Source organism: Salmo salar, chromosome 14 (assembly GCF_965601325.2).
Source record: "Salmo salar chromosome 14, fSalSal1, whole genome shotgun sequence".
In the NCBI taxonomy this organism is placed as follows: domain Eukaryota; kingdom Metazoa; phylum Chordata; class Actinopteri; order Salmoniformes; family Salmonidae; genus Salmo; species Salmo salar.
The window spans coordinates 89,500,276-89,513,009 of NC_138304.1; the positions used below are offsets into that span (position 1 = coordinate 89,500,276).

The window sequence follows — 12,734 nt, forward strand, 5'->3', positions numbered from 1 at the left end:
AGACAGAGCCATGTGCTTTAAGCCAGACAATCTTCCACTTCCAGTAACCAGTTTAATCCACAAAAGCTTTAGCTCAACACTGCTTCCTAATAGGGTGAAGGCAAGGGGGCTCGTCCGCTATAAACTCTGAATTTTGGGGTCTCTTTAATGACGAGGGAAGATTTCTAAGTTGCCACAAAAACATGGCAGTTCTCAGCATAACCAGGGGCAGACTAACAGATCAATCTACGGCCATCAAGGTTTTTACTGTTAGACACACAAATCCAAAACACTTTACCTAAACTGAAGCCTACAACCCCCTTTTAGTGAGCCTCCCCTCATAGAAAAAGGGTACAAGTGCTGAAAAAGTGTTTCCCCATCTGAAACATATGAAGAAAAAAAAGTTGGTCCAAGAAAACATTGGCACCCTTTCAAAAGCTGAGGCTAGCTCCTTGGGGAGGAAGAGATGTGCGTCAGAGATGGGGTTTCACCGCCCCCAAACCAGACCGCCAGGGGCGGTGCCCCCCCCCCCCCCCACACGTCACTGTGTTTTATGACTTTACCCCCCACTACATTCTGTTGAGCCGTTTGTTTCTGGGTGTGTGTGTGTCTCCTACAGTATACACTTCAAGCAGCTACACTGTGAGTGTGTATGTGTGTGTGTACGTGCGTGCCACACACTCGAAGAAGAATGGCAGCAGCCACACAGTGTGTATGTGTTTATAGAAGGACTGATCAGTATAATACTGTCATATTGTTCAAAAACTTGTCCCATTTGGGACAACAAGTCACTTTCTCCCTTCACAGCTTCTGAGAGAATGGAGGGAAAGTTAGCCTATCCCTGCTGCAGACACTGAGGGGTGGATCCAGGGTTATCTCTAGTTATCCTTCGCTGAGAGCTGGGCTGGGGCCTGATAAACACTCAAAGGAACAGCATGGACAGCAGATTCAATTATAGGGTATTAGTCCCCGCTCCTCTCCGACTGGGGCCGGGCCTGATCCCAGTAAAAAGGTAATGGAAAGAGCCCAGCGTTTGCATGTTATAGAGGGAACCGCAAAAACAAATGCCTCCGAAAGCTTCCTTCCTGTTTCGTCTTCAGACTCCCCAGGTGCCTCTAATAATACTGTGGGATTACTGCCTTACTGCGGCACCAAGGGGACGGTTGGTGTTGACTTTGGCCCAGTGCTAGGCTAGAGGGGGGGTCTGGGTCTACAGACATGGGTCTAGAGAGAGGGTTCAGTTTGATGTGGTGGACACCTCACGGTAAGCCTGGTCCCAGATCTGTTTGTGATTTCTTGTCCACTCCTTTGGACATGTCACGCCAGCACAAACAGATCTGGGACCAGGCTACCTCACTGTGGCTGTGTAGAGGGAAGCTCTGAGCTAGAAGGATACTCGGTTCCATTATCTGGCTTTCTCAGAAGGCCGCTCTCCTTTCCCTGGAGATGAACAAACGGTGTGTCCCCAATGGCACTCTATTCCATATACAGTGTACAGGGAATAGAGGGCCATTTGGGATGAATCCAAAGAGGTGCCCATCCTATTCTTGTACCGGTAGAGGTGTCAGCAGCAGAGGGTCCTCAGATGAGGAAGGGGAGGACCCTCCTAACTCAGTGATTTTTGTTTGTTTGTTGTGAAACATACTTTTTAGATAAGACTATACTAAATATATTCACATCACCAAATAACTGATTAAAATACACTGCTTTGAAACAAAGGTCTACAGTAGCCTCAACAGCACTCTCTGGGGTAGCACCTTGGTGTAAGCCGAAGGACAGCTATTTTCCGTCCTTTTCTGGGTACATTTACTTTAATATAATATGTAGGAGGCTCCCTTTCTATAGACTTACACAGTAATTCATGTAATTGCAGCATGAACTGACACGTCTACCCAATCAAAGGCTCATAGAATGAATCTAGCACTGAAAGCATAAGCTACAGATAGCTAGCACTGCAGTGCATAAAAGAGAGAGAAAGACGATAGTTGAACAGTTTTGAACAAATTAATTTATTCAAAAATTAAGAAGCAGCAGAGAGAAAGCTAACTAGCTATATTTCGTTCAATTTTTTTCACTTACTTGCAGCTATTGTAGCTAATTTAGCATACTCAACCTACAGCTCAAACAGAGAGGAATGCTATTTATTTTAGCTAGATGGCTAAGGTTATCCAACACTGGAACTCCTCCAAGTCAAGGTAAGCTTTCGGTTTTATCAATGTATTGCCACTGGGGCACGCCGGTGTAACTGCTTGCTGTACACTGTACTGCGTGATTGTAGCGGGTTTACTAATGCGTTAGATATAGTAACTATGTTGGCTATGACATTAGCTAATATGGTGACAACGATGTAGGGTGTGTGTAGCGGTTATGGTATGAAGGCTTGGAAAGGTTTTTTCGCCTGGTCACAGACAGCTGTAGTGTTGTGCACAACTGAAGGGAAAAGGTGAGAGGAGGAGAGCGTGTAGATGCGAGAAGGAATTATACAACGAGCAAAGTGATGATGCTGTTCATATGTGACTGCTATGAAAGTCAACTTGTGTGCAGGTGATCAGGGGTGTATTCATTCTGCCGATTCCAGTGAAAAACATTTCTTAAATGGAAGCAAACAGAACGAAACAGGGATAAACCTATCTGCATTTCTCCAATAGAAACTATTTTGCAACTGTTTGGACTAATGATTACAGCCTAGTTCAGCTAGATGCAGGCAAGAGTGTGCAAGGCGGTATCGAATGTGTCACCTTGATTATTCCAATTTGTCTCTCGACCTGTGTGCACCTACGTTGTAAACTTTAATTCGTAGACTAGGTTGTAACAACCTCATGATGGGTATAGGGAACATTAAAGTATTATGTAGTAACCTAAACCTATTGATGTTACATTGAACTGGGTGAATGGAATATGAATGACAGTCATCCAATATGCTCTAATAAAAATAAGGACATGCTCATAAACAAAAAAATTCCTCCTCCATGATCTTAAACAGCACCGACTGCCACTGGGTGTTGGGTACAGTTAGAATGAGCCCCCCTTAACCCAGGTTTAACCAACTGACTGTCAGATTAACATGGTAGACACTGTGCAAAGCTTAGTCTTTGCAGTGACAGTCAACACAACCTCTTGGGTCCTGTTCCCCGTGATACCTTGATCAACAATGCCCCCTTGATCTGATTATAGGCAATGACAGGCATGATGACTCAAACAGTTGTCCATTCACATCAAACTAAATGAACTACATTATTTTTCACTGACTGTCTCCCCTATATATCCCAGGCGTAAAGGTACAGTCTGGGATTTGTGAATCTGTTCAGTAGTCATTTTCAGATGTAAGTAAACAAAGTATCCCATACATGCCCAGTCTAGCCACACAGTGCATCCTGCTGGTCCCCTACCGAGCATCCTGCTGGACCCCTACCGAGCATCCTGCTGGACCCCTACCGAGCATCCTGCTGGACCCCTACCGAGTATCCCACCTGGACCCCTAGAGAGTATCCTACTGGTCCCCTACAGAGTATCCCACCTGGACCCCTACAGAGTATCCTACTGGTCCCCTACCGAGCATCCTACTGGACCCCTACAGAGTATCCCACCTGGACCCCTACAGAGTATCCTACTGGTCCCCTACAGAGTATCCTACTGGTCCCCTACAGAGTATCCCACCTGGACCCCTACAGAGTATCCTACTGGTCCCCTACCGAGCATCCTACTGGACCCCTACAGAGTATCCCACCTGGACCCCTACAGAGTATCCTACTGGTCCCCTACCGAGCATCCTGCTGGACCCCTACAGAGTATCCTGCTGGACCCCTACAGAGTATCCCACCTGGTCCCCTACAGAGTATCCTACTGGTCCCCTACAGAGTATCCTACTGGTCCCCTACAGAGTATCCTACTGGACCCCTACAGAGTATCCTACTGGTCCCCTACAGAGTATCCTCTGGAACCCTACAGGGTATCCTACTGGACCCCTACAGAGTATCCTACTGGACCCCTACAGAGTATCCTACTGGTCCCCTACAGAGTATCCTACTGGACCCCTACAGAGTATCCTACTGGACCCCTACAGAGTATCCTACTGGTCCCCTACAGAGTATCCTACTGGACCCCTACCGAGCATCCTGCTGGACCCCTACAGAGTATCCCACCTGGACCCCTACAGAGTACCCTACTGGTCCGCTACAGAGTATCCTGCTGGACCCCTACAGAGTATCCTACTGGTCCCCTACAGAGTATCCTACTGGACCCCTACCGAGCATCCTGCTGGACCCCTACAGAGTATCCCACCTGGACCCCTACAGAGTATCCTACTGGTCCCCTACAGAGTATCCTACTGGACCCCTACCGAGCATCCTGCTGGACCCCTACAGAGTATCCCACCTGGACCCCTACAGAGTATCCTACTGGACCCCTACAGAGTATCCCACCTGGACCCCTACAGAGTATCCTACTGGACCTCTACAGAGTATCCCACCTGGACCCCTACAGAGTATCCTACTGGTCCCCTACAGAGTATCCTACTGGACCCCTACAGAGTACCTACTGGTCCCCTACCGAGCATCCTACTGGTCCCCTACAGAGTATCCCACCTGGACCCCTACAGAGTATCCCACCTGGACCCCTACAGAGTATTCTACTGGACCCCTACCGAGCATCCTACTGGTCCCCTACAGAGTATCCCACCTGGACCCCTACAGAGTATCCTACTGGACCCCTACAGAGTATCCCACCTGGACCCCTACCGAGCATCCTACTGGTCCCCTAGAGAGCATCCTACTGGTCCCCTACAGAGTATCCTACTGGTCCCCTACAGAGTATCCTACTGGACCCCTACAGAGTATCCCACCTGGACCCCTACCGAGCATCCTACTGGTCCCCTACAGAGTATCCTACTGGACCCCTACAGAGTAGCCTACTGGTCCCCTACAGAGTATCCTACTGGACCCCTACAGAGTATCCTACTGGTCCCCTACAGAGTATCCTACTGGTCCCCTACAGAGTATCCCACCTGGACCCCTACCGAGCATCCTGCTGGACCCCTACAGAGTATCCTACTGGTCCCCTACAGAGTATCCTACTGGACCCCTACAGAGTATCCTTCTGGACCCTTACAGAGTATCCTACTGGACCCTTACAGAGTATCCTACTGGACCACTACAGAGTATCCTCTGGACGCCTACAGAGTATCCTACCTGGACCCCTACAGAGTATCCTACTGGACCCCTACCGAGCATCCTCTAGAACCCTACAGAGTATCCTACCTGGACCCCTACAGAGTATCCTACCTGGTCCCCTACAGAGTATCCTACTGGTCCCCTACAGAGTATCATACTGGTCCCCTACAGAGTATCCTACTGGACCCCTACAGAGTATCCCACTGGTCCCCTACAGAGTATCCTACTGGTCCCCTACAGAGTATCCTACTGGTCCCCTACAGAGTATCCTACTGGTCCCCTAGAGAGTATCCTACTGGTCCCCTATAGAGTATCATACTGGACCCCTACAGAGTATCCTACCTGGACCCCTTCAGAGTATCCTACTGGACCCCTACAGAGTATCCCACCTGGACCCCTACAGAGTATCCTACTGGTCCCCTACAGAGTATCCCACCTGGACCCCTACAGAGTATCCTACTGGTCCCCTACAGAGTATCCTACTGGACCCCTACAGAGTATCCTACTGGACCCCTACAGAGCATCCTACTGGTCCCCTACAGATTATCCCACCTGGACCCCTACAGAGTATCCCACCTGGACCCCTACAGAGTATTCTACTGGACCCCTACCGAGCATCCTACTGGTCCCCTACAGAGTATCCCACCTGGACCCCTACAGAGTATCCTACTGGACCCCTACAGAGTATCCCACCTGGACCCCTACCGAGCATCCTACTGGTCCCCTAGAGAGCATCCTACTGGTCCCCTACAGAGTATCCTACTGGTCCCCTACAGAGTATCCTACTGGACCCCTACAGAGTATCCTACTGGACCCCTACAGAGTATCCTACTGGACCCTTACAGAGTATCCTCTGGACCCCTACAGAATATCCTACCTGGACCCCTACAGAGTATCCTGGACCCCTACAGAGTATCCCACCTGGACCCCTACAGAGTATCCTACTGGTCCCCTACAGAGTATCCTACTGGTCCCCTACAGAGTATCCCACCTGGACCCCTACAGAGTATCCTACTGGTCCCCTAGCGAGCATCCTACTGGACCCCTACAGAGTATCCCACCTGGACCCCTACAGAGTATCCTACTGGTCCCCTACCGAGCATCCTGCTGGACCCCTACAGAGTATCCTGCTGGACCCCTACAGAGTATCCCACCTGGTCCCCTACAGAGTATCCTACTGGTCCCCTACAGAGTATCCTACTGGTCCCCTACAGAGTATCCTACTGGACCCCTACAGAGTATCCTACTGGTCCCCTACAGAGTATCCTCTGGAACCCTACAGGGTATCCTACTGGACCCCTACAGAGTATCCTACTGGACCCCTACAGAGTATCCTACTGGTCCCCTACAGAGTATCCTACTGGACCCCTACAGAGTATCCTACTGGACCCCTACAGAGTATCCTACTGGTCCCCTACAGAGTATCCTACTGGACCCCTACCGAGCATCCTGCTGGACCCCTACAGAGTATCCCACCTGGACCCCTACAGAGTACCCTACTGGTCCGCTACAGAGTATCCTGCTGGACCCCTACAGAGTATCCTACTGGTCCCCTACAGAGTATCCTACTGGACCCCTACCGAGCATCCTGCTGGACCCCTACAGAGTATCCCACCTGGACCCCTACAGAGTATCCTACTGGTCCCCTACAGAGTATCCTACTGGACCCCTACCGAGCATCCTGCTGGACCCCTACAGAGTATCCCACCTGGACCCCTACAGAGTATCCTACTGGACCCCTACAGAGTATCCCACCTGGACCCCTACAGAGTATCCTACTGGACCTCTACAGAGTATCCCACCTGGACCCCTACAGAGTATCCTACTGGTCCCCTACAGAGTATCCTACTGGACCCCTACAGAGTACCTACTGGTCCCCTACCGAGCATCCTACTGCTCCCCTACAGAGTATCCCACCTGGACCCCTACAGAGTATCCCACCTGGACCCCTACAGAGTATTCTACTGGACCCCTACCGAGCATCCTACTGGTCCCCTACAGAGTATCCCACCTGGACCCCTACAGAGTATCCTACTGGACCCCTACAGAGTATCCCACCTGGACCCCTACCGAGCATCCTACTGGTCCCCTAGAGAGCATCCTACTGGTCCCCTACAGAGTATCCTACTGGTCCCCTACAGAGTATCCTACTGGACCCCTACAGAGTATCCCACCTGGACCCCTACCGAGCATCCTACTGGTCCCCTACAGAGTATCCTACTGGACCCCTACAGAGTAGCCTACTGGTCCCCTACAGAGTATCCTACTGGACCCCTACAGAGTATCCTACTGGTCCCCTACAGAGTATCCTACTGGTCCCCTACAGAGTATCCCACCTGGACCCCTACCGAGCATCCTGCTGGACCCCTACAGAGTATCCTACTGGTCCCCTACAGAGTATCCTACTGGACCCCTACAGAGTATCCTTCTGGACCCTTACAGAGTATCCTACTGGACCCTTACAGAGTATCCTACTGGACCACTACAGAGTATCCTCTGGACCCCTACAGAGTATCCTACCTGGACCCCTACAGAGTATCCTACTGGACCCCTACCGAGCATCCTCTAGAACCCTACAGAGTATCCTACCTGGACCCCTACAGAGTATCCTACCTGGTCCCCTACAGAGTATCCTACTGGTCCCCTACAGAGTATCATACTGGTCCCCTACAGAGTATCCTACTGGACCCCTACAGAGTATCCCACTGGTCCCCTACAGAGTATCCTACTGGTCCCCTACAGAGTATCCTACTGGTCCCCTACAGAGTATCCTACTGGTCCCCTAGAGAGTATCCTACTGGTCCCCTATAGAGTATCATACTGGACCCCTACAGAGTATCCTACCTGGACCCCTTCAGAGTATCCTACTGGACCCCTACAGAGTATCCCACCTGGACCCCTACAGAGTATCCTACTGGTCCCCTACAGAGTATCCCACCTGGACCCCTACAGAGTATCCTACTGGTCCCCTACAGAGTATTCTACTGGACCCCTACAGAGTATCCTACTGGTCCCCTACCGAGCATCCTACTGGTCCCCTACAGATTATCCCACCTGGACCCCTACAGAGTATCCCACCTGGACCCCTACAGAGTATTCTACTGGACCCCTACCGAGCATCCTACTGGTCCCCTACAGAGTATCCCACCTGGACCCCTACAGAGTATCCTACTGGACCCCTACAGAGTATCCCACCTGGACCCCTACCGAGCATCCTACTGGTCCCCTAGAGAGCATCCTACTGGTCCCCTACAGAGTATCCTACTGGTCCCCTACAGAGTATCCTACTGGACCCCTACAGAGTATCCTACTGGACCCTTACAGAGTATCCTCTGGACCCCTACAGAATATCCTACCTGGACCCCTACAGAGTATCCTACTGGTCCCCTAGAGAGTATCCTACTGGTCCCCTACAGAGTATCATACTGGACCCCTACAGAGTATCCTACCTGGACCCCTACAGAGTATCCTACCTGGACCCCTACAGAGTATCCTACCTGGACCCCTACAGAGTATTCTACCTGGACCCCTACAGAGAATCCTACTTGGACCCCTACAGAGTATTCTACCTGGACCCCTACAGAGTATCCCACCTGGACCCCTACAGAGTATCCTACTGGTCCCCTACAGAGTATCCTTCTGGACCCTTACAGAGTATCCTACTGGACCCTTACAGAGTATCCTCTGGACCCCTACAGAGTATCCTCTGGACCCCTACAGAGTATCCTACTGGTCCCCTACAGAGTATCCTACTGGACCCCTACAGAGTATCCTACTGGTCCCCTACAGAGTATCCTACTGGACCCCTACAGAGTATCCTACTGGTCCCCTACAGAGTATCCTACTGGTCCCCTACAGAGTTTCCTACTGGACCCCTACAGAGTATCCTACTGGTCCCCTACAGAGTATCCTACTGGTCCCCTACAGAGTATCCTACTGGTCCCCTACAGAGTATCCTACTGGACCCCTACCGAGCATCCTGCTGGACCCCTACAGAGTATCCTACTGGTCCCCTACAGAGTATCCTACTGGTCCCCTACAGAGTATCCTACTGGTCCCCTAGAGAGTATCCTACTGGTCCCCTACAGAGTATCATACTGGACCCCTACAGAGTATCCTACCTGGACCCCTACAGAGTATCCTACTGGTCCCCTACAGAGTATCCTACTGGTCCCCTACAGAGTATCCTACTGGTCCCCTACAGAGTATCCTACTGATCCCCTACAGAGTATCCTACTGGACCCCTACCGAGCATCCTGCTGGACCCCTACAGAGTATCCCACCTGGACCCCTACAGAGTATCCTACTGGTCCCCTACAGAGTATCCTACTGGACCCCTACAGAGTATCCTACTGGTCCCCTACAGAGTATCCTACTGGTCCCCTACAGAGTATCCTACTGGACCCCTACCGAGCATCCTGCTGGACCCCTACAGAGTATCCCACCTGGACCCCTACAGAGTATCCTACTGGTCCCCTACAGAGTATCCTACTTGGACCCCTACAGAGTATCCTACCTGGACCCCTACAGAGTATCCTACCTGGACCCCTACAGAGTATCCTACCTGGACCCCTACAGAGTATCCTACCTGGACCCCTACAGAGTATCCTACCTGGACCCCTACAGAGTATTCTACCTGGATCCCTACAGAGAATCCTACTTGGACCCCTACAGAGTATTCTACCTGGACCCCTACAGAGTATCCCACCTGGACCCCTACAGAGTATCCTACTGGTCCCCTACAGAGTATCCTTCTGGTCCCTTAGAGAGTATTCTACTGGTCCCCTACAGAGTATCCTACTGGACCCCTATAGAGTATCCTACCTGGACCCCTACAGAGTATCCTACTGGTCCGCTACAGAGTATCCTACTGATCCCCTACAGAGTATCCTACTGGACCCCTACCGAGCATCCTGCTGGACCCCTACAGAGTATCCCACCTGGACCCTACAGAGTATCCTACTGGTCCCCTACAGAGTATCCTACTGGACCCCTACAGAGTATCCTACTGGTCCCCTACAGAGTATCCTTCTGGACCCCTACCGAGCATCCTGCTGGACCCCTACAGAGTATCCCACCTGGACCCCTACAGAGTATCCTACTGGACCCCTACAGAGTATCCCACCTGGACCCCTACAGAGTATCCTACTGGACCCCTACAGAGTATCCCACCTGGACCCCTACAGAGTATCCTACTGGACCCCTACAGAGTATCCTACTGGTCCCCTACCGAGCATCCTACTGGTCCCCTACAGATTATCCCACCTGGACCCCTACAGAGTATCCCACCTGGACCCCTACAGAGTTTTCTACTGGACCCCTACCGAGCATCCTACTGGACCCCTACAGAGTATCCTACTGGACCCCTACAGAGTATCCTACTGGTCCCCTACAGAGTATTCTACTGGTCCCCTACAGAGTATCCTACTGGTCCCCTACAGAGTATACCACCTGGACCCCTACCGAGCATCCTGCTGGACCCCTACAGAGTATCCTACTGGTCCCCTACAGAGTATCCTACTGGACCCCTACAGAGTATCCTACTGGACCCTTACAGAGTATCCTCTGGACCCCTACAGAGTATCCTACCTGGACCCCTACAGAGTATCCTACTGGACCCCTACCGAGCATCCTCTAGAACCCTACAGAGTATCCTACCTGGACCCCTACAGAGTATCCTCTGGACCCCTACAAAGTATCCTCTGGACCCCTACAGAGTATCCTACTGGTCCCCTACAGCGTATCCTACCTGGACCCCTACATAGTATCCTGCTGGACCCCTACAGAGTATCCTACTGGACCCCTACAGAGTATCCTACTGGACCCCTACAGAGTATCCTACCTGGTCCCCTACATAGTATCCTACCTGGACCCCTACATAGTATCCTACCTGGTCCCCTACATAGTATCCTACCTGGTCCCCTACAGAGTATCCTACCTGGTCCCCTACAGAGTATTCTACCTGGACCCCTACAGAGTATCCTACCTGGACCCCTACAGAGTATCCTACCTGGACCCCTACAGAGTATCCCACCTGAACCCCTACAGAGTATCCCACCTGGACCCCTACAGAGTATCCTACCTGGACCCCTACAGAGTATCCTACCTGGACCCCTACAGAGTATCCTACTGGACCCCTACAGAGTATCCTACTGAACCCCTACAGAGTATCATCTGGACCCCTACAGAGTATACTACTGGTCCCCTACAGAGTATCCTACTGGTCCCCTACAGAGTATCCCACCTGGACCCCTACCGAGCATCCTGCTGGACCCCTACAGAGTATCCTACTGGTCCCCTACAGAGTATCCTACTGGACCCCTACAGAGTATCCTACTGGACCCTTACAGAGTATCCTCTGGACCCCTACAGAGTATCCTACCTGGACCCCTACAGAGTATCCTACTGGACCTCTACTGAGCATCCTCTAGAACCCTACAGAGTATCCTACCTGGACCCCTACAGAGTATCCTCTGGACCCCTACAAAGTATCCTCTGGACCCCTACAGAGCATCCTACTGGTCCCCTACAGCGTATCCTACCTGGACCCCTACATAGTATCCTGCTGGACACCTACAGAGTATCCTACTGGACCCCTACAGAGTATCCTACTGGACCCCTACAGAGTATCCTACCTGGTCCCCTACATAGTATCCTACCTGGCCCCCTACCTAGTATCCTACCTGGTCCCCTACAGAGTATCCTACCTGGTCCCCTACAGAGTATCCTACTTGGACCCCTACAGAGTATCCTACTGGACCCCTACAGAGTATCCTACCTGGACCCCTACAGAGTATCCTACCTGGACCCCTACAGAGTATCCTACCTGGACCCCTACAGAGTATCCTACCTGGACCCCTACAGAGTATCCTACTTGGACCCCTACAGAGTATTCTACCTGGACCCCTACAGAGTATCCCACCTGGACCCCTACCGAGCATCCTACTGGTCCCCTAGAGAGCATCCTACTGGTCCCCTACAGAGTATCCTACTGGTCCTCTACAGAGTATCCTACTGGTCCCCTACAGAGTATCCTACTGGTCCCCTACAGAGTATCCTACTGGTCCCCTACAGAGTATACCACCTGGACCCCTACCGAGCATCCTGCTGGACCCCTACAGAGTATCCTACTGGTCCCCTACAGAGTATCCTACTGGACCCCTACAGAGTATCCTACTGGACCCTTACAGAGTATCCTCTGGACCCCTACAGAGTATCCTACCTGGACCCCTACAGAGTATCCTACCTGGACCCCTACAGAGTATCCTACTGGACCCCTACCGAGCATCCTCTAGAACCCTACAGAGTATCCTACCTGGACCCCTACAGAGTATCCTACTGGACCCCTACAGAGTATCCTACTGGACCCTTACAGAGTATCCTCTGGACCCCTACAGAGTATCCTACCTGGACCCCTACAGAGTATCCTACTGGACCCCTACCGAGCATCCTCTAGAACCCTACAGAGTATCCTACCTGGACCCCTACAGAGTATCCTCTGGACCCCTACAAAGTATCCTCTGGACCCCTACAGAGTATCCTACTGGTCCCTTACAGCGTATCCTACCTGGACCCCTACATAGTATC

The 12,734-nt window shown here is 51.6% G+C and overlaps 1 protein-coding gene across 3 annotated transcripts in view; it reads right to left on the reverse strand.

Annotated features, from left to right (window-relative positions):
• Positions 1-12,734, reverse strand: part of LOC106570418 (protein tyrosine phosphatase type IVA 3) — an 84,043-nt gene that overhangs the window by 8,978 nt on the left and 62,331 nt on the right. The window lies entirely within an intron of this gene.